The sequence below is a fragment of the Hordeum vulgare genome, unplaced genomic scaffold, assembly GCF_904849725.1.
Source record: "Hordeum vulgare subsp. vulgare unplaced genomic scaffold, MorexV3_pseudomolecules_assembly, whole genome shotgun sequence".
Classification (NCBI taxonomy): Eukaryota; Viridiplantae; Streptophyta; class Magnoliopsida; order Poales; family Poaceae; genus Hordeum; species Hordeum vulgare.
Genome location: NW_025422505.1, coordinates 102501 through 122872, shown reverse-complemented (window position 1 = coordinate 122872; position 20372 = coordinate 102501). Strand labels below are relative to the sequence as shown.

The window sequence follows — 20372 nt, the reverse complement described above, 5'->3', positions numbered from 1 at the left end:
GGGTAGGGCTTGCATTCTGATAATACTGAATCAATTCAATATTATGAATATCGGATCTATCAAATCAATTCATGGATGAGAGTTATATAGTATAACATAGGAAGATCCTATATCCATACTAAGACCAAAATGGGTTTTTTGATTGGATTAGGAATTCCCTCTTTTTTAATCCTTTTTTTTCTACTTTTTCTTTTCTATATCTCTAACCCACGAGCTTTCTTAATCTTATACAATTTCTCTTCCTTTTTCTTATAGTTATACATACAATTATGTATGTATTATATGAGCAACTTTCTATGGGTCACATAGACATCCAAATAAGCAGTAGAAGTGAGATGGGGAAAAGAGGTCTGAAATAAAAAGGGAATACAATTTATGTATGGATTCCGGTAAAATACCGGTACTCTATTCCATAACAGTGGAATAGGAAATTAAGATGAGGATGGTATCATCATAAAGAAAGATAGAGTAATATCCTAAAATTCTACTAATCCACATATCGTATGTGTGTCTTTCTTTATCTTTATCGATCGGGAGTAGTGAAAAAAATTCCTATACTCCTTCCCTCCCTCTTTAATGAGAGATGCAAAATAAAAAAGTGAAGTAAGGGTGCCCTATGGGTATTTGATCTTGCTCCCTGCCCCTTTTTTTTCATGGAAAAAGGAAATATGAATTTCTCCATTCATTGAACCCTAGTTCGGGACTGACGGGGCTCGAACCCGCAGCTTCCGCCTTGACAGGGCGGTGCTCTGACCAATTGAACTACAATCCCCGCGGGGTGTATGGCATACCCATTCTTAAATAGAACCATAAGAAGATTCGATTCGTCTGTCGTACTCTAAGAAATAGACGAATCATATACTACATACCCACATATTAATATTATATTATACGTGGGTATAGTGAGAGTGACATAACTAGTATGTCGTGATTTTTTATCACTAAAAATGGATAATAATCCACCCTTCAACAAGAAAAACTCTTTTGTTTGTAAGAAAGGAATGAGAGAGATATGGATTAGAAAAAAAAATCCCCTTTTTTATTTCTCTTTTATTTCTATAGATCAGACATTTTATTTTATGGGAGAAAAACAAAAGGATTTAGTTCATATTCACGAAGCCCTAGATTTTTGGGCCGAGCTGGATTTGAACCAGCGTAGACATTGTCAACGAATTTACAGTCCGTCCCCATTAACCACTCGGGCATCGACCCAGGAAGAATTTATTCTAGGGTTTTTGCTAATCTATGATTAACCTCCTTTCATAATACTCCCTACCCCCAGGGGAAGTCGAATCCCCGCTGCCTCCTTGAAAGAGAGATGTCCTGAACCACTAGACGATAGGGGCATCACTAGACGATAGGGCCATATACAACCGCTCGTGATTATACTATAATCATAGTATGAGCAGTTTTTTTGAATTGTCAATATACTCGAAAAGTATAACTAGATCCAAAGCAAAGAGTTTTTCTAACTTTTCTGCTATGTTTTCATCTAGGATTTTTTTAGTTGATGGTTAGATTAATTCATGGATCATCCTCTACCTTTTAGGGAAATTCATTTTAAATGTATAGAATAAGAATGGATTACTAAAAGGGATTCTAGATTAGTTCAGTACAGGTAGTTATTTTATTGATCTAAGATAAGATGAAAAAGAGTCCAATTTTTTTTTTATTTCCATTCCGTGCTTCATTTAGTGTTCAGACCAAAAATGCATTCATCCCGCACTAAGTCATAAAATTCTCTAAAGAGAAAGCTTCAAAAACAAAGAAAAAAGCGAATCAATTTAGTAGAAAAGTACTCTATCAGATTCGAACCAATGACTTACGTCTTAGCACGAGATTACTCTACCACTAATTTAAAAAGCCCTTTATCGGATTTGAACCGATGACTTATGCCTTACCATGGCATTACTCTACCACTGAGTTAAAAGGGCTTTTTATTTAATTCAAAAATTTGCCACTTTGATTTCCCATTATGGGTCTACTGCATAATGTACATATTATATATATATAATATATAGAGATATAGAGAGAGACATTATGTATAGATTGTATATGTATTGATATCTTGAGAGCTCAAAATAAAATTAAGAAAAAAAAACATACCCAACTCTTCTTGGTTCATGGTTTTCCGTTTCCGAAGGCTAGTAAAATAGGCGGATTCTGGAACCCCAAGGATTCAATGGTATATGGAAAATATAAGATTTCCAATCCTAGCGGGAAAAGGCAGGGAACAGATACCCAATAGGATAGGATCCTTGGGAGGAACTTTTGGTAATGGCCTTGATCCTCTATGCTATTTTTTATGTGTTCTTAGTTCTATTGAACTTTTTTGATTCTTTTAAACAAGAATCTAATAAACTAGCATTGAGTCAGTGGAAAAAAGGAGAGAGAGGAAAGTGTTAAATGGAGAGAGTCGACTAATCATAGACTTTTAGGATCTTCTTTACATCAGGTAAATCTGTCAGCCCTGTCCGTTTTTTTCTTTAAGTTACGACTCTTTAAGTTACAACTCTTTGCTTCTTACTTCTATCAAGCCATAGGGAAAGTCTATGATGAATTTGGAAAACTCATCTCACTCTTACTCTATGGCTCGGACTTAATGGGGGAAGAAAACATCTTCTATAATTTCTTTTTTGTTCAATTCTGGACAAAAAAGAAAAGGAAAAAAGGAATTTATAGGGACAGTGTTACCCCCTATATCCCCTAGTTTATATTGTAGGAATAATAAAACAATTTAGCAGTCTGGCACACTTACGTCCTCGCAAAGTAAATAATGATTATTGTAGTCGTAACCGTAGAATAGGATAGGATCCTAATCAAAATAAATACATTTGGTTCAGGCGCTATTAGCAGGGTAAGAAGAGATTTATTTTACAGACCAGAGGGAGAGGGGCTATCTAAATCCTAAAGTAAAGGCGCGCGATCGAAGTAGAAGTACCAATGGCTCAGTGTCATGAACCTTCTCCATCTGATTCAATAAGGGGGAATTAGCCTCCTTGTCAAATGGCTATCCTTGACAAAGGGTACCATTTATACCATAATATACAATGTAGCGGGTATAGTTTAGTGGTAAAAGTGTGATTCGTTCTATTAATAACTGAATTTGAAATGATATACTTAAGGCATCCTTAAGTTTTTTTTTATATTCCGATGAAAACTTTAGTTCTTATAAAGGATTAAATCCTTTTCCTCTCAATAGCATATTGAGGAAGAATATACATTCTGGCGATTTGTACCCAAAAACTAATTTAAATTGCATCCAAAATAAAAATTGGATTATGATATGAGTACAGAGTCGCGAAGCATAATTTTGCATTGGATTTAAGTATTCCAATTTTGAAAATATGAGTAAAGGATCTATGGATGAAGATACAAAAAAGTTGATTTCCAATCGTAACTAAATCTTCTTTTGTTAAAGGATAAGGAAGCCAAATAGCTAAAAAACGATAGTTTTGGTTTACTAGAACCATCCGCATATTGTTTCAGCTCGGTGGAAACCCAATTCTTTTCCTCAGGATCTCTTGAATGAAATTAGGGAACGAAGTAAGTAGATTAGATGGATTTAGATAGAATTTCTATCTCCTACTCTATAAGGATCATCTAGAAAGCAGAGAGCTTTGGTTCCATTCAAATAGAAAAGCTGACATAGATGTTAAGTGGTGAGAATATCCATAAAGGAGCCGAATGAAATCAAAATTTCATGTTCGGTTTTGAATTAGAGACGTTAAAAATAATCAACCAACGTCGACTATAACCCCTAGCCTTCCAAGCTAACGATGCGGGTTCGATTCCCGCTACCCGCTCCATTCTGTATAAAAGGAGTATTCTATTTGTCTAGACATGTTAAAGGCTTGTATTCAAGCCTTTTTTGTCCACCAGTTTCTGGTACTACAGAGCGGAGTAGAGCAGTTTGGTAGCTCACGAGGCTCATAACCTTGAGGTCACGGGTTCGATTCCCGTCTCCGCACTTAGCAGTCTCTATAAAAGGAGTATTCTATTTCTCTAGATATGGTAGAGGGGCGTATCCAACCCTTTTTTATTCATTAGTTCCGGGCCCTAGAGGGCAAAATTGAGCAATTTGCGAAGCCACTTGCCTTCACAAAAAGAAGGCGCAAGGCTTCTCCCTACCTTGCAGAAAATAAAAATGAAATGAAAGGGACAGTCTACCTCTCCCTTCCTTTTAAAAACAGTTTGCCCGTTGTTTGTCTCAGTTAATACCCAATTTTGGGGCTCTGTTGGCTAGTTCTATTTCTGCCTCCGGAGCGCCCTCTTTTTTTGAGGGGGATGCAAAGGAAGGGTAAATATAGTAAGGGATACGGCACTAGACTAATACTTAATTAATACTTAATTTAATATAAGTAGTTAAACAATTAACTAGACTAAACTTTTTATCATAGTACTTTGATAAATTAAGCGGGCGAGCGGCGGGAATCGAACCCGTATCTTCTCCTTGGCAAGGAGATGTTTTACCATTGAACTACGCTCGCTACGGTATATATTTTATAGCGTATATCCGCTTGGGTCGACCGTCTATGTCTGGGTCGACCGTTTCATTTCATTTTCTATTCTATTATATTAGATATTAGAGTTTTCCTTTTTTTATTATCTGTCAATGAATATTCTAATGGGAATTTCATAATACTGAAAGAGAAGAGCTAGCAATTCGGAACGCAAATTGCGTTTTAATACGTCTCACTATTCGAATTTTTTAAATGGCCTTTATTATTTCTTTTTTATGGGGTTACTAAATATTAACCAAATTTAATTTAAGAAATGAGAGAATTCAGAATAGCTACGAGAAAGACTAGTCCAATCCATAATGATGTACCGGAAAATACAACATTTTTATTATTTGACCAACCATCAGGAGAAGCAAATACAAGGGGTACACTAATTACTAAGACTGAGGAAGTCGCAATTAATGCAAAAACAGCTAATTGGAAAGCAATAGTCATATTTCTAATCCTCCAAGCTACCATCAAATAAAGTTGACTACATATTTGATCCCTCACTTAACCAAAATTGTAAAAAAATACAAGAAGTAGGAGGGGTTTAATCATGAATCCATTGATTCTTCTCTTTAATTAAAATTTATTACTTAACCTCTTTTTTATTTGGATATGGGGGTGAGAGGAGGTTATTTAGTCTTTATTTCACAAGCGGGTATAGCGGATCCTGTATCCGTGTATACAGTATACAGAGATATCGAAAAGGAACTTGTATCTGATATCTTTCTAGAGGTTAATAAATATTTTTATTTTTTATATGGCTATGTTCTATTTGTAGGAGTAAAATAAGGATTAGGCGGTGGAGAGATGGCTGAGTGGTTGATAGCTCCGGTCTTGAAAACCGGTATAGTTCTAGGAACTATCGAGGGTTCGAATCCCTCTCTCTCCTTTTGCTTATTGAATACGTTTGTTTCTTTCATTTTTTTTTATTCTGTCCCTTATCTTTCTTTCATAAAAAGGAATGAATGGCTCGGCTAGATAGAATAACCGAGCCAGAACAGAAAAAAAGTAGAACAGGTATAAATAAGAAAATCTTAGTTAAGAGGGTTCATGTAAAGAACAGGTTCCAAATCACGATCGATTCCCTTTTCAAAACCTGCTGCAGCAGCTCGGGCTCTTCCTGCATGCCATAAATGGCCCACAAAAAAGAAGAATCCTAGAACAAAATGAGAAGTTGATAACCAACTTCTAGGAGAGACATAATTAACTGCATTGATCTCGGTCGCTACGCCACCCACGGAATTTAAAGAGCCTAAAGGAGCGTGGGTCATATATTCTGCTGAGCGCCGTTCTTGCCAAGGTTGTATGTCTTTTTTCAACCTACTCAAGTCCAAACCGTTGGGGCCCCTTAGAGGTTCTAACCATGGAGCACGAAGGTCCCAAAAACGCATAGTTTCCCCTCCAAAGATAACCTCCCCAGTTGGGGAACGCATTAGATATTTCCCTAAACCTGTGGGTCCTTGAGCGGATCCCACATTAGCTCCAAGACGCTGGTCTCTAACTAGAAAAGTAAATGCTTGAGCTTGAGAAGCTTCTGGCCCGGTGGGTCCATAAAACTCACTCGGATAAGCTGTATTATTGAACCATACAAAACAACAAGCGATAAAACCAAAGACAGATAAAGCAGCTAAACTATAAGACAAGTAAGCTTCTCCAGACCATACAAATGCACGGCGAGCCCATGCGAAGGGTTTGGTTAAAATATGCCAAATTCCCCCAAATACACAAATAAAACCCAACCATACATGTCCACCAATTATATCTTCTAAATCATCTACACTAACAATCCACCCTTCTCCCCCAAAAGGAGATTTTAGTAAATAACCAAATATAACACTGGGACTAAGGGTCAAATTGGTAATTTTTCTTACATCTCCCCCCCCAGGGGCCCAGGTATCATATACACCGCCAAAATAAAGAGCCTTGAGTACTAGAAGAAAAGCACCTAGACCTAACAAAATTAAGTGAATACCCAAAATTGTAGTCATTTTATTTCTATCTTTCCAGACATAACCAAAGAATGGAAAAGATTCTTCAAGAGTCTCGGGTCCCAGAAGCGCGTGATAAATGCCACCGAAGCCTAAGACTGCGGAGGAAATTAGGTGAAGTACGCCAGATACAAAGTATGGAAAAGTATCTAGAACTTCCCCCCCTGGCCCTACTCCCCAACCTAGAGTAGCTAAGTGTGGAAGTAAAATCAACCCTTGTTCATACATGGGCTTTTCTGGTACGAAATGGGCCACTTCAAATAGGTTCATTGCTCCGGCCCAGAATACGATTAATCCGGCATGGGCTACGTGAGCTCCAAGTAGTTTACCGGACAAATTGATAAGTCTGGCATTCCCAGCCCACCAAGCAAAGCCGGTGGTTTCTTGGTCACGACCAGCTAAAACGAAAGTTCCATTAAAGAGCGTTTCCACGTGGTAGAACCTCCTCAGGGAATATAAGATTTTCATGAGGCTGATCCTGAGCTGCCATCCACGCACGAATACCCTCGTTTAAAAGAATATTTTTGGTGTAGAAAGTCTCGAATTCAGGATCTTCCGCTGCACGGATTTCCTGGGAAACAAAGTCATAGGCACGTAAGTTCAGAGCCAAGCCAACTACGCCAATAGCACTCATCCATAAACCGGTGACGGGTACAAATAGCATAAAGAAATGTAACCAACGTTTATTGGAAAAAGCAACACCAAAGATTTGGGACCAAAAGCGGTTAGCAGTGACCATTGAATAAGTTTCTTCAGCTTGAGTTGGGTTAAAAGCACGGAAGGTATTTGCACCATCACCGTCCTCAAATAGAGTGTTTTCTACGGTTGCTCCATGAATAGCGCATAGCAGAGCCGCGCCTAATACTCCGGCAACTCCCATCATATGAAATGGGTTCAACGTCCAATTATGAAATCCTTGGAAGAAAAGGATGAATCGAAATATCGCTGCTACGCCAAAACTCGGCGCAAAGAACCAACCAGATTGCCCCAGTGGATAAATAAGGAATACCGAAACAAAAACAGCAATTGGACCAGAGAATGAGATTGCATTATAAGGCCGCAATTGAACAGACCGAGCAAGTTCAAATTGGCGTAACATGAAACCTATTAGTGCAAAAGCCCCGTGGAGAGCTACAAAAGTCCATAGACCGCCTAATTGACACCAACGAGTAAAATCTCCTTGTGCTTCTGGCCCCCATAGTAGCAACAAAGAGTGTGCTAAACTATTGGCAGGGGTAGAAACTGCTGCGGTTAAGAAATTACAACCTTCCAAATAGGAACTTGCCAATCCATGGGTATACCAAGAAGTTACAAAAGTTGTCCCTGTAAACCAACCCCCTAAAGCGAAATAAGCACAAGGAAAGAGCAATAGGCCAGACCATCCTACAAAAACGAAACGGTCCCTTCGTAACCAGTCATCCATAGTATCAAATAGATCATTTTCTTCTTTAGGAACTCTACCAAGGGCTATAGTCATAGTGATCCTCCTATTCAATTACTTCAACCATTTCCGAGCACCTCATATCACTTTCCAAGGCATATGATAGTTTTATATCTGTGGACGATTTCTTTCTCGTTCAATGCCCTTTTTCAATGGTCTCGAAGAGAGAAATTTTCCATTTTTATCTATGGAGTCACAACCGAGGTCGTTGTAAATCCATGAATTTGATTCGATTTGTTTTTCTTATCTTATACTTATAGAAATAAACCTTTGAATTCAGCATTATTCCAAGACTCCTATTTCAAAGTCTATCTTTTAAGGGAAAAATGAAAATAAAAGTAACCCCTTTTTTCCCATTCCCTCTCTATTGCATGGGGGGAAGAACTAAAATGGAGGATTCTGAAAAAAAAAAGGACCTTCGAAATCAATTTTTATGTGTAGCGCAAAGGAGTTGCGATTTCTTCTTATTCCTATAGAACATCTAGTAACAAGAATATGAAATCGTAAATAGCGAAAAATTCTTGTCTTGCGCGGTCTAAGTCTAAGGAAATACGAAAAATTCGCTTATACAATTTCATCTACATCGAATTTATATATCAGAATAGCGGATAGAGGCATCATTCAAGGAGTCAGGTCTACTTACTTTATGCTTCTTTCCAATTTTATGGTGGATTTGATAAGAACCCTTTTTGCTTTCTTGATAAATAATCGACAAAAAAAAAAAAAGCGTTTTTTTATATATAGCTTGTTTTATTATAATTATAACAAGTCCTATATGGAAATGCCCGCTAAAGAGAAAATCTATTTGATTGTCTCTCGGTCAATATCGATTTTTACAAAGAAAAAACAAGAATTTTCTTCTTTTTTTTATTAACATTAAGAAAAAAGAATATAACTAAAATGGAATTGGCAATATAATTTTTATAGACTTTTGAAAGAAAAAAAGGGGTTTTTTGCAACCGTTATTTCTTATTTCTTGCCTATATCATATCACGGAAACCTTTCGCTTTGGAACGTGGAGAGATGGCTGAGTGGACTAAAGCGGCGGATTGCTAATCCGTTGTACAATTTTTTTGTACCGAGGGTTCGAATCCCTCTCTTTCCGCTCCCTTGGATCATTTGGGACTTTCAAACTGGAAAGAATTCTGACCCCCGGATTTTCTCATAGATAAATGTACGAAACAAATCCAATTTGTAAGAAAAAAAAAAAATTGAATTTTTACTCCTCGCGTCCAGGATTCCGTCCTGGATCATTAGATAAGAATCCAAAGATAAAGAGTGAAACAAAGAATATCACTACTGTATAAACAAAAAGTTTGAGAGTAAGCATTACATAATCTCCAAGATTTTTTTTTAAGGAATAGATTACCAGTTTTTCCTTACCACACGGATCCACTAGGATGGTTTTTTTTGATACCTAAAAATGCAAAAATGAATTCTGGAAAAAAATTGCAAGAATTCATTTATAATAAGAACTCTTATCAATAGCAAAAATAGGGTTAGGTGGTATTGAATAGGTATTGTGTAGGTACCTAAAGGTACCTGCTCAACCTAGGTGCAGGGGAGTAGAAAGGCTGATCCAAATTTATTGCTGTAGCTACCCATTCAATGTAGAATAATTTCAATTTTAGAATTGAGGGTTCATAATATAAAAATATAAAACTTCTCGGCTTTTACCCATTTTAATTTTTTTTTTTGGAATGAACACATCATTCAATTTGGCATACAGAGTACTAAAGATTTCATCGAAAACTTACAGCAGCTTGCCAAACAAAGGCTAATAGAAAAAAGAATAGAGGTATAACAGGCATAATATCCACGATTGGATTGAAAATAGCATAAGCTTCGGGCAATTTGGCAAAGAAAAAACTAGTAGGATAAAGAACAGAATTAAAACAGATACAGGTTAAACTAAGTATATTAGGCATAACAAGCATTTCATTCTTGTAGAGTAAATAATTGGATTTTGATTGAGTTATTTTTTTAAGGGAAAGAAGGAAAAGGCAGATTCAAAATCTTTTTTTCTTCGGACTTTCCCAAACACAAAATACCTCCTTGTATTCGCACTCTCAAATGAGAGTGGAATAAATTCGACTTTCATATAATATCTTAATAGAATTCCATGTAATGATCAATGCATTTTTTTGATTCTATATTATCTGCATGTGTAGAATACTAGCAAGAGAATATCTCTTCTTTATTTATGTAATTGAAATGGTATTGACGAATAACAAATAAACATAATAGTGTTTATTAGTGTCGCATAAAACCCGAAATGGGGCGTGGCCAAGTGGTAAGGCAGCGGGTTTTGGTCCCGTTACTCGGAGGTTCGAATCCTTCCGTCCCAGATTGTTTCTGATGAAACAAACGGTGAAATCATATAGTACTCCGTATGAGACAAAAGTTTATTAAAGAGAATAATGATATCTTATGTTTTCTCAGAAAACATAATAAAGTCTTAAGTCCAGTCAAATTGACTACCTTTATTTTCATGAAAAAAATGGGATCTAGCAGGCACATTCAGGATATGCCTCTACTATGATCACTTAATAATCACTTAATAATCACTTAATCATATTTTTTTCTTCCTTTTGGTCTTCGAGTCGAAGAAGTACCAAAAACAATTAACTACCAAAAACTTTCAATCTATTCATTGGAATAGTTTATTTAGTTATTATAGTTAATTGTTTTTGGTACGGAAAAAATATATTACTAATAGAATTCTAATTCTAGTAATTAAATGAATTAAACTTTTTTGGAGGTTGATAGTTTATTTATTGAGGAAGAGTCAATCCTTCTCTTCTCACTTCAAGATTGATCATCTCGAGCCATCCGTTGAGGGTGGAAATTTAATAATAAATAAGTTTTAAGCAAACTTGTTTAGTCGTCTTTTTCTATGTTTCATTCATATGATAGAATTCGAATATGGGTTTAAATAAATTGGATCTTGGCGGAGGCTTCCCGGATAAATACTTACTTTCTTTTATCCATATTGCTCCATAGATAGCAAGTTTTAATTTTAATTAGTATACAAAAAACAAAACCAATGACTATTCATGATTCCATCCATATTGGATCAATTTTCTATACCACTTTGCAATGAAAAGAGGAATGTTTGTTATGGTAAAACTTCGTTTAAAACGATGTGGTAGAAAGCAACGTGCGACTTGAAGGACATGATCGATTGTGGATTTTGCTATCCATCATTTTCCATAGTAATGAAAATGCTCTTGGCTCGACATAGCCTGTTCTATTCGTTCCGAACCAAATTTGCGCAGGGTTTAAGTAACATAGTACACGATGGAGCTCGAGAGGACAGAGTTTATTTTTTATCAAGGGAAAGAATCTAGGGTTAGTGAAAACTAATAAATTAGGCCAACTTTGTCAGTCTATCCTTAATATAGAAATAAATCGAAAGGTTAAAATACGAAGAAAGTCCAATAAAAGTATATCAGAATCAATCCCCCTTATTAGATTTCTATAGAAGAGATAAATGCTTTATCGAAGGAAATAAGAAAAAAGGGTATGTTGCTACTCTTTTGAAAGAAAAAAATAGGAATTCCCGAAGTAATGTCTAAACCCAAGGATTTCACAAATCAAAGATAAAGGATTCCAGAACAAGTAAACACAATTTTCAATTGTCTCAACAACAGAGTTGGATCAGAATAAGGAATAAAAGTCAATTCGTTCGAAATGAGACAAAGAAAAGAGTTTAAAGACGACTCAAAAATTTTTGAAGGATTTTGCCTTCGAAGTTTCTCAGGCAGAATTAGCCAACTTGAGTCATGAGTATAAATGAAATTTGTTTTTTCTGTAAGGAAATTAATGGACGTCATAGTCTAATTTCTATTATTATCGACAGAAATTCGAATCATTTTCTCGAGCCGTATGAGGAGAAAACCTCCTATACGTTTCTAGGGGGGGCGTTGTTTATCTACATCTATCCCAATAAGCTGTCTATCGAATCGTTGCAATTGATGTTCGATCTCGAAGAGAAGGAAGAGATCTTCGAAAAGTAGGTTTTTATGATCCGATAAAGAATCAAACTTGTTTAAATGTTCCAGCTATTCTCTATTTCCTTGAAAAGGGTGCTCAACCGACAAGAACTGTTTATGATATTTTAAGGAAGGCGGAATTCTTTAAAGAAAAAGAAAGAACTTTGAGTTAATTGAAGAACTAAATGAATAAAAAAGTAGGATAGGAGAAGATTATTAGTATTCCTCGTTGTCTAATTATTTAGACACAATTTACCTCTTTCTTAATCCTATTTGGATTTATATCGTGCCAATCCAACATAAGCCCCTATTTTATTTACTTTTTCTATCTAATTTGTTTTCTTACCATTGTATTTCCATTGACAAAGGTCTATTGAACAAATAGAATTTGTAGATAGATGGGTCTCTTTATCCTCACTCCATATTTAATTTTTCTGCTTACACTTCGCTCAAATGATAAGGGTGTTCCTCTTGCATGTATTCTCATACAATATAATATATATTTTTTTTAATAAAAATCGCTAAAAAAAGGAGAATTTGGCCATCGTGATTAGGGTCGCTCTTTTTTTTCACTTTAGTGGAATTTAACCGGACCTGTTCGTTTTGCCATTTGAGTGTTTTTCATGGTCGATAAAATCTTTCTTTTGATGTCTTGCTAGTTCAATGTTTTGACAGAAGCGCGCGGTGTAATTCCATTGATTTTTGGATTTCGATCGTATCTAAGATCCTTTTTTTATCTGGGTTGCTAACTCAATGGTAGAGTACTCGGCTTTTAAGTGCGACTATGATCTTTTACACATTTGGATGAAACAACAAATTCGTCCAGACTCTTGGTAGAGTCTAGAAGACCACGACTGATCCTCAAAGGTAATGAATGGAAAAAATAGCATGTCGTAATAAAATCAATCTTTTTTGAATGGAATCCAAAATTACGATTTTCTGGGTCTAGTGAATAAATGGATAGAGCCTGGCTCCAATTCTGGTAAAATAAAAAGCAACGAGCTTAACTTCCTAATTGGAAGGATTCCCCGCTCTAATTAGACGTTAAAAATAGATTAGTGCCGGATGTGGGGAAAGGTTGGGTTTTCCTATGAGTGGACCCTTTATTTTTTCTTTTTTTTTAGAAATCCTAATTATTCTTGATTATGGATTGAATAAGGGATGTTATGGATTGAATGTGTAAAAGAAGCAGTATATTGATAAAGAGGCTGTATTCCAAAGTCAAAAGAGCGATTGGCCTGCAAAAATAAAAAACTTGTTCTGTTCTTTTTTGTAATTTAGAACAAACATAAACTAATTCGGTAGAAAAGGAGCGGAAAAAGATCCGTGGATTAGACTCCCTTTCTTTCCAGGGTTTGTATTAAAAATGCAACACCCTGTTCTGACCATATTGCACTATGTATCATCATTCGATAAACCGAGAAATGCTTCTTCTCTCTGATTCAAGTAGAAATACAAATGGAAAAATTCGAAGGGTATTCAGAAAAACAGAAATCTCGTCAACAATACTTTGTCTACCCACTTCTCTTTCAGGAGTATATTTATGCATTTGCTCATGATTATGGATTAAACGGTTCTGAACCTGTGGAAATAGTTAGTTGGAATAACAAGAAATTTAGTTCACTACTTGTGAAACGTTTAATTATTCGAATGTATCAGCAGAATTTTTTGGATAACTCGGTTAATCATCCTAATCAAGATCGATTATTGGATTACAAAATTTTTTTTTATTCTGAGTTTTATTCTCAGATTCTATCTGAGGGGTTTGCGATTGTTGTGGAAATCCCATTCTCGCTACGGGAATTATCTTGTCCGAAAGAAAAAGAAATACCAAAGTTTCAGAATTTACGCTCTATTCATTCAATATTTCCCTTTTTAGAAGACAAATTTTTGCATTTGGATTATCTATCACATATAGAAATACCCTATCCTATCCATTTGGAAATCTTGGTTCAACTCCTTCAATACCGTATCCAAGATGTTCCATCTTTGCATTTATTGCGATTCTTTCTCAACTACTATTCGAATTGGAATAGTTTTATTACTTCAATGAAATCCATTCTTTTTTTTCAAAAAGAAAATAAAAGACTAGTTAAATTCCTATATAACTCTTATGTATCAGAATATGAATTTTTCTTGTTGTTTCTTCGTAAACAATCTTCTTGCTTACCATTAGCATATTCTGGAACTTTTCTGGAACGAATCCACTTTTCTAGGAAGATGGAACATTTTGGGATAATGTACCCTGGTTTTTCTCGGAAAACCTTATGGTTCTTTATGGATCCTCTTATACATTATGTTCGATATCAAGGAAAGGCAATTCTTGCATCAAAAGGCAGTTTTTTTTTGAAAAAGAAATGGAAATGCTACCTTATCAATTTCTGGCAATATTATTTCTTTTTTTGGACTCAGCCGCGAAGAATCCATATAAACCAATTAGCAAACTCTTGCTTCGATTTTATGGGATACCTTTCAAGTGTACCAAAAAGTCCTTTGTTGGTAAGGAATCAAATGCTGGAGAATTCATTTCTCATAGATACTCGAATGAAAAAATTCGATACCATAGTCCCCGCTACTCTCCTCATAGGATACTTATCAAAAGCTCAATTTTGTACTGGATCGGGGCATCCTATTAGTAAACCCATTTGGACGGATTTATCAGATTGGGATATTCTTGATCGATTTGGTCGGATATGTAGAAATCTTTTTCATTATCATAGTGGATCTTCGAAAAAACGGACTTTGTATCGACTAAAGTATATACTTCGACTTTCATGCGCTAGAACTTTAGCTCGTAAACATAAAAGCACGGTACGAACTTTTATGCAACGATTGGGTTCGGCATTTTTAGAAGAATTTTTTACGGAAGAAGAGCAAGTTTTTTCTTTGATGTTCACCAAAACAACTCTTTTTTCTTTCAGTGGATCACACACTGAGCGTATTTGGTATTTGGATATTATAGGTATCAATGACCTGGTCAACCCTCTTAATTAATCATTAGACAAAACTAATAAACAGGAAAGGGTTGATAAATGATCAAGAAAAAACTTTCATATTTTTCATTCTGAAATGTTCCTTTTATTATAATAAAGAGTAGGTGAATCAACTTACTAATTAAAAAATTAGTAGAACTTCCTCTTTGGAATAGAATATTGGCTATTTCTACATAGGGAAAGTCGTGTGCAATGAAAAATGCAAGCACGATTTGGGGAGGGATTTTTCTCTATTGTAACAAGGAAGAATTATCTACTCCATCCGACTAGTTCCGGGTTCGAGTCCCGGGCAACCCATATAGAAAAGACCCATCAAAGTTTTTAACTTTTACTCACTTCATTTACAAATACAAAATTATTGGTTTGGTTAATTTATTTATATGGATAGCCAATCTTTGGGCTGACTTGGTTGACATTGGTATATAGTCTATGTTATACTGTTAAATAACAAGCCTTCTATTATCTATATTCTAGTTAATACGTGTGCTTGGGAGTCCTTGCAATTTGAATAAACCAAGATCTTACCATGACTGCAATTTTAGAGAGACGCGAAAGTACAAGCCTGTGGGGTCGCTTCTGCAACTGGATAACTAGCACTGAAAATCGTCTTTACATCGGATGGTTCGGTGTTTTGATGATCCCTACCTTATTGACCGCAACTTCTGTATTTATTATCGCCTTCATCGCTGCCCCTCCAGTAGATATTGATGGTATTCGCGAGCCTGTTTCTGGTTCTTTACTTTATGGAAACAATATTATCTCTGGTGCTATTATTCCTACTTCTGCGGCGATCGGATTGCACTTTTACCCAATTTGGGAAGCTGCATCTGTTGATGAGTGGTTATACAATGGTGGTCCTTATGAGCTAATTGTTCTACACTTCTTACTTGGTGTAGCTTGTTATATGGGTCGTGAGTGGGAACTTAGTTTCCGTCTGGGTATGCGTCCTTGGATTGCTGTTGCATATTCAGCTCCTGTTGCAGCTGCTACTGCTGTTTTCTTGATTTACCCTATTGGTCAAGGAAGCTTTTCTGATGGTATGCCTTTAGGAATCTCTGGTACTTTCAACTTTATGATTGTATTCCAGGCAGAGCACAACATCCTTATGCATCCATTCCACATGTTAGGTGTAGCTGGTGTATTCGGCGGTTCCCTATTCAGTGCTATGCATGGTTCCTTGGTAACCTCTAGTTTGATCAGGGAAACTACTGAAAATGAATCTGCTAATGAGGGTTACAAATTTGGTCAAGAGGAAGAGACTTATAATATTGTGGCTGCTCATGGTTATTTTGGCCGATTAATCTTCCAATATGCTAGTTTCAACAACTCTCGTTCTTTACACTTCTTCTTGGCTGCTTGGCCTGTAGTAGGAATCTGGTTCACTGCTTTAGGTATTAGTACTATGGCTTTCAACCTAAATGGTTTCAATTTCAACCAATCTGTAGTTGATAGTCAAGGTCGCGTTATTAATACTTGGGCTGATATCATCAACCGTGCTAACCTTGGTATGGAAGTAATGCACGAACGTAATGCTCACAACTTCCCTCTAGACTTAGCTGCTGTTGAAGTTCCAGCTATTAATGGATAAGGTTTTTCTGCTAACATATAAGAATTTTTGAAGAAAGAAAAGACAAAAATACCCAATATCTTGTTCTAGCAAGATATTGGGTATTTTGAATCTTTTTTTTCTTCTTAATCTTTCTATTCAGAATTCAGTTAACGACGAGATTTAGTATCCTTTCTTGCATTTTCATAACTCGTAAAATGCCGAGTAGGCACGAATTCTCCCAATTTGCGACCTACCATAGGATTTGTTATGTAAATAGGTATATGTTCCTTTCCATTATGAATCGCAATTGTATGGCCAACCATTGTGGGTAGAATGCTAGATGCCCGGGACCACGTTACTATTGTTTCTTTCTCCTCCTTCATATTGACCTTTTCTATCTTTGCCAATAAATGATGAGCTACAAAAGGATTCGTTTTTTTTCGTGTCACAGCTGATTACTCCTTTTTTCCTTTTTAAAGAGTGGCATTCTATGTCCAATATCTCGATCGAAGTACGGAGGTCAGAATAAATAGAATAATGATCAACGGAAAAAAGAAAAAAATCCTTTAGCTGGATAAGGGGCGGATGTAGCCAAGTGGATCAAGGCAGTGGATTGTGAATCCACCATGCGCGGGTTCAATTCCCGTCGTTCGCCCATCGCATTATTGCAAATTCCAAAAATGCAATTTTCCATATTCCTAGTTACGTATTTACTTACGGCGACGAAGAATAAAACTATCGCTATATTTTTTCCTTTTCCTAGTTCTTCTTCCAAGCGCAGGATAACCCCAAGGGGTTGTGGGTTTTTTTCTACCAATGGGAGCTTTCCCTTCACCGCCCCCATGGGGGTGGTCCACAGGGTTCATAACTACCCCTCTTACTACGGGGCGTTTACCTAGCCAACACTTAGATCCGGCTCTACCCAAACTTTTTTGGTTCACCCCAACATTACCCACTTGTCCGACTGTTGCTAAGCAATTTTGGGATACTAAACGGACCTCCCCAGATGGTAATCTTAAAGTGGCCGATTTACCCTCTTTTGCAATGAGTTTCGCTACAGCACCTGCTGCTCTAGCTAATTGCCCACCCCTTCCACGTGTGATTTCTATGTTATGCATGGCCGTGCCTAAGGGCATATCGGTTGAAGTAGATTCTTCTTTTCTCTCAAAAAACCCCTTCCCAAACTGTACAAGCTTCTTCCAAAGCATACGGCTTTCTAGATGTATATGACGATCTCTAGACAGATGGATCTTATATGAATCATATGATGAAGTACCACATGAGTGGATATATAGGAAAGGAATCCAAATCTGCCGAATCGCTCATGTTATGATCTTCTACATCCTAGGTCTCTGCGTTCCGTCATCTGGCTTATGTTCTTCATGTAGCATTCAGATCGAATGACTCTATGAAATTACGTCGATACTTCCACATATTATGGGTAACGTAGGAGACATCCCTATTTTCCCCCGGGGGTCTTAATTACCACTGCTTAGCTTTCAATTTGCCTCTGACCATCAAATTAAATGTGAATAACCCGTCCTCCTCTCTTTGAAACAAGGGGCGCTTCCGGTTCTGTGCGTGCTTCAAACAATTTTGTCTTCTCCATATTACCATATCTCTAGAGTCAATAATTTTCTATGAGGAACTACTGAACTCAATCACTTGCTGCCGTTACTCAACAGTTTTCTGTTGAGGTCTATCCCGTAGAGGTAGTCAAATTGGATCAGTGATCGATTTCTAGGTTTCGTCGTAAACCTAATTGGTTACTTCCAATTACGTAAATCAATAGTTCAAACCGCACTCAAAGGTAGGGCATTTCCCATTGATATAGGAACTTTTGTACCAGAAACAATAGTATCTCCAATTATAGCCCCTCTGGGATGTAAAATATATCTCTTCTCACCATCCCCATAGTGTATGAGACAAATGTATGCATTTCGATTAGGGTCGTATTCTATGGTTACGATTCTACCAGATATGTCTTTTTGATTCCGTCGAAAATCTATTTTACGGTATAGGCGCTTATGACCTCCCCCTCTATGCCTTGCGGTAATGATTCCTCTGGAATTACGACCTTTACCACAACGGTGCCGTCCATGGATCAAATTATTTCGTGGATTGGATTTCACTTGCCTGTCTACGGTTCCCTTGCGTGTGCTCGGGATAGGTGTTTTGTATAAATGTTTCGCCGTATTATTAAGTATTCTCCTTTAGTTTTTTTCTCTATCTAGAAGTGGAATAGAATAACCCGGTTGAAGGGTAATGATCATACGTCTGTAATGCATTGTATGGCCCAGAATAGGTCCTATTCTTCTACCTTTTCCAGGTAGTCGATGGCTATTCACAGCTACCACCTTAACACCAAAGAAGAGTTCGACCCAATGCTTTATTTCTGTCTTAGTGAATCCCGATTCGACATTAAAAGTATATTGATTCTTTCCCAATAAACGAAGACTTTTTTCTGTAAATACTGCGTATTTGATTCCATCCATAAATCGACTTTCCCTCCTATGCTCTGAGTTCCAGTATCGATAAGAATTCGAGTTCTTATTGTTCTTATGTTATGGTATGAATATACCATACCAATTCGTTATGTATGGATGATGGATGAGATTCCATGGATAGAGAGCCAGTTCCAATAGACTTATGGAATGTTCCCGTTCGTGTGCATCCAGCAGGAATTGAACCCGCAAATTTACCAATTATGAGTTGGGCGCTTTAACCATTCAGCCATGGATGCTTAACAGGGATCATCGTACATCGTAAATAACCAATTTTCATATAGAAAGACATATCATAGAAAAATGAAATCGAAAATATTCCGAGATGGCAAATATTCGGAGATGACTATGAAAACACCTCTCTGGATCCTCGAATTGAAAGAGAGATTGAGAGGGATCAAGAATCCTAATTCTCGCTATTTGGAATGGATCCAATTCTATTGAGTCTGACTCATAGTGATCATTTCTCTTTAGCAAAGAATGACCTTGGTTATCAAAGGATTGAACAACCGGGATCCATTTCCTTATGATACCTAGTTGGCATTGATAACAAGGATCTAATGAATTATGAGTTTAATAGATCCTCTTTAGCAGAAAGACGTATATTCCTTGCTCATTATCAGACAATCACTTATTCCCAAACCTCGTGTGGGACTAATCGTTTTCATTTACCATCTCATGGAAAACCCTTTTCGTTCCGCTTAGCCCTATCGGGTATTTTAGTGATAGGTTCTATAGGAACTGGACGATCCTATTTGGTCAAATACCTAACGAAAAATTACGATTTTCCTTTCATTAAGGTACGAGGGCTTCTTATTCCACAAGAACGAAAGCACCTTTTCATTCTTTCATATACTAGGGGTTTTTACTTGGAAAAGACAATGTTCCATACTAAAGGATTCGGGTCCATAACCACGAGTTCCAGTGCACTAGATCTTGTAGCACTTAGCAACGAGGCCCTATCCATTAGTATTCCACATAAGAAATCCATTCTAGAAAAAAATACAATTAGATTAGCTCTTCATAGACAAACTTGGGGTTTGCGAGCCAAGGTAAGATCGGCTCGGGATCATGGGACCCTTTTCTATCAGATAGGAGGGGCTCTTGTACAAAATAGACTTACTAAGTAATAACCCCATAGAATCTATCTATATAAAGATAAAGAGGCAATCGTGTCAGGAAGCGGGTTTTTCTTTGGCCAAAAGGTACTTCGAACTTGGAACGAGCATGAAGAGATTAACGAGACTTCTTTCTCTTTTGAGTTTTTCTGGCGGACCTGCCGCGCAAGATCTTTGGTCTTCCCCTGGAACCGATGAAAAAAAGTGGATCGCTTCTTATGTACTCGCTCAGAATGATTCTTCTCTATCTATAGTTCATGGCCTATTAGAAGT

At 36.7% G+C, this 20372-nt stretch overlaps 5 non-coding genes across 5 annotated transcripts; 3 read left to right on the top strand and 2 right to left on the bottom strand.

Moving 5' to 3' along the window:
• Positions 1-1130: 1130 nt before the first annotated feature.
• Positions 1131-1212, bottom strand: TRNAY-GUA. The gene has a single exon. It is a non-coding gene; the product is annotated as a tRNA-Tyr (tRNA).
• Positions 1213-1862: 650 nt separating this feature from the next.
• On the bottom strand, positions 1863-1934 carry TRNAT-GGU. Its single transcript has one exon. It is a non-coding gene; the product is annotated as a tRNA-Thr (tRNA).
• A 1963-nt stretch (positions 1935-3897) lies between these two features.
• TRNAM-CAU lies at positions 3898-3971 on the top strand. The gene has a single exon. It is a non-coding gene; the product is annotated as a tRNA-Met (tRNA).
• A 1341-nt stretch (positions 3972-5312) lies between these two features.
• TRNAS-UGA lies at positions 5313-5400 on the top strand. The gene has a single exon. It is a non-coding gene; the product is annotated as a tRNA-Ser (tRNA).
• A 3557-nt stretch (positions 5401-8957) lies between these two features.
• On the top strand, positions 8958-9045 carry TRNAS-GCU. Its single transcript has one exon. It is a non-coding gene; the product is annotated as a tRNA-Ser (tRNA).
• Positions 9046-20372: the final 11327 nt, after the last annotated feature.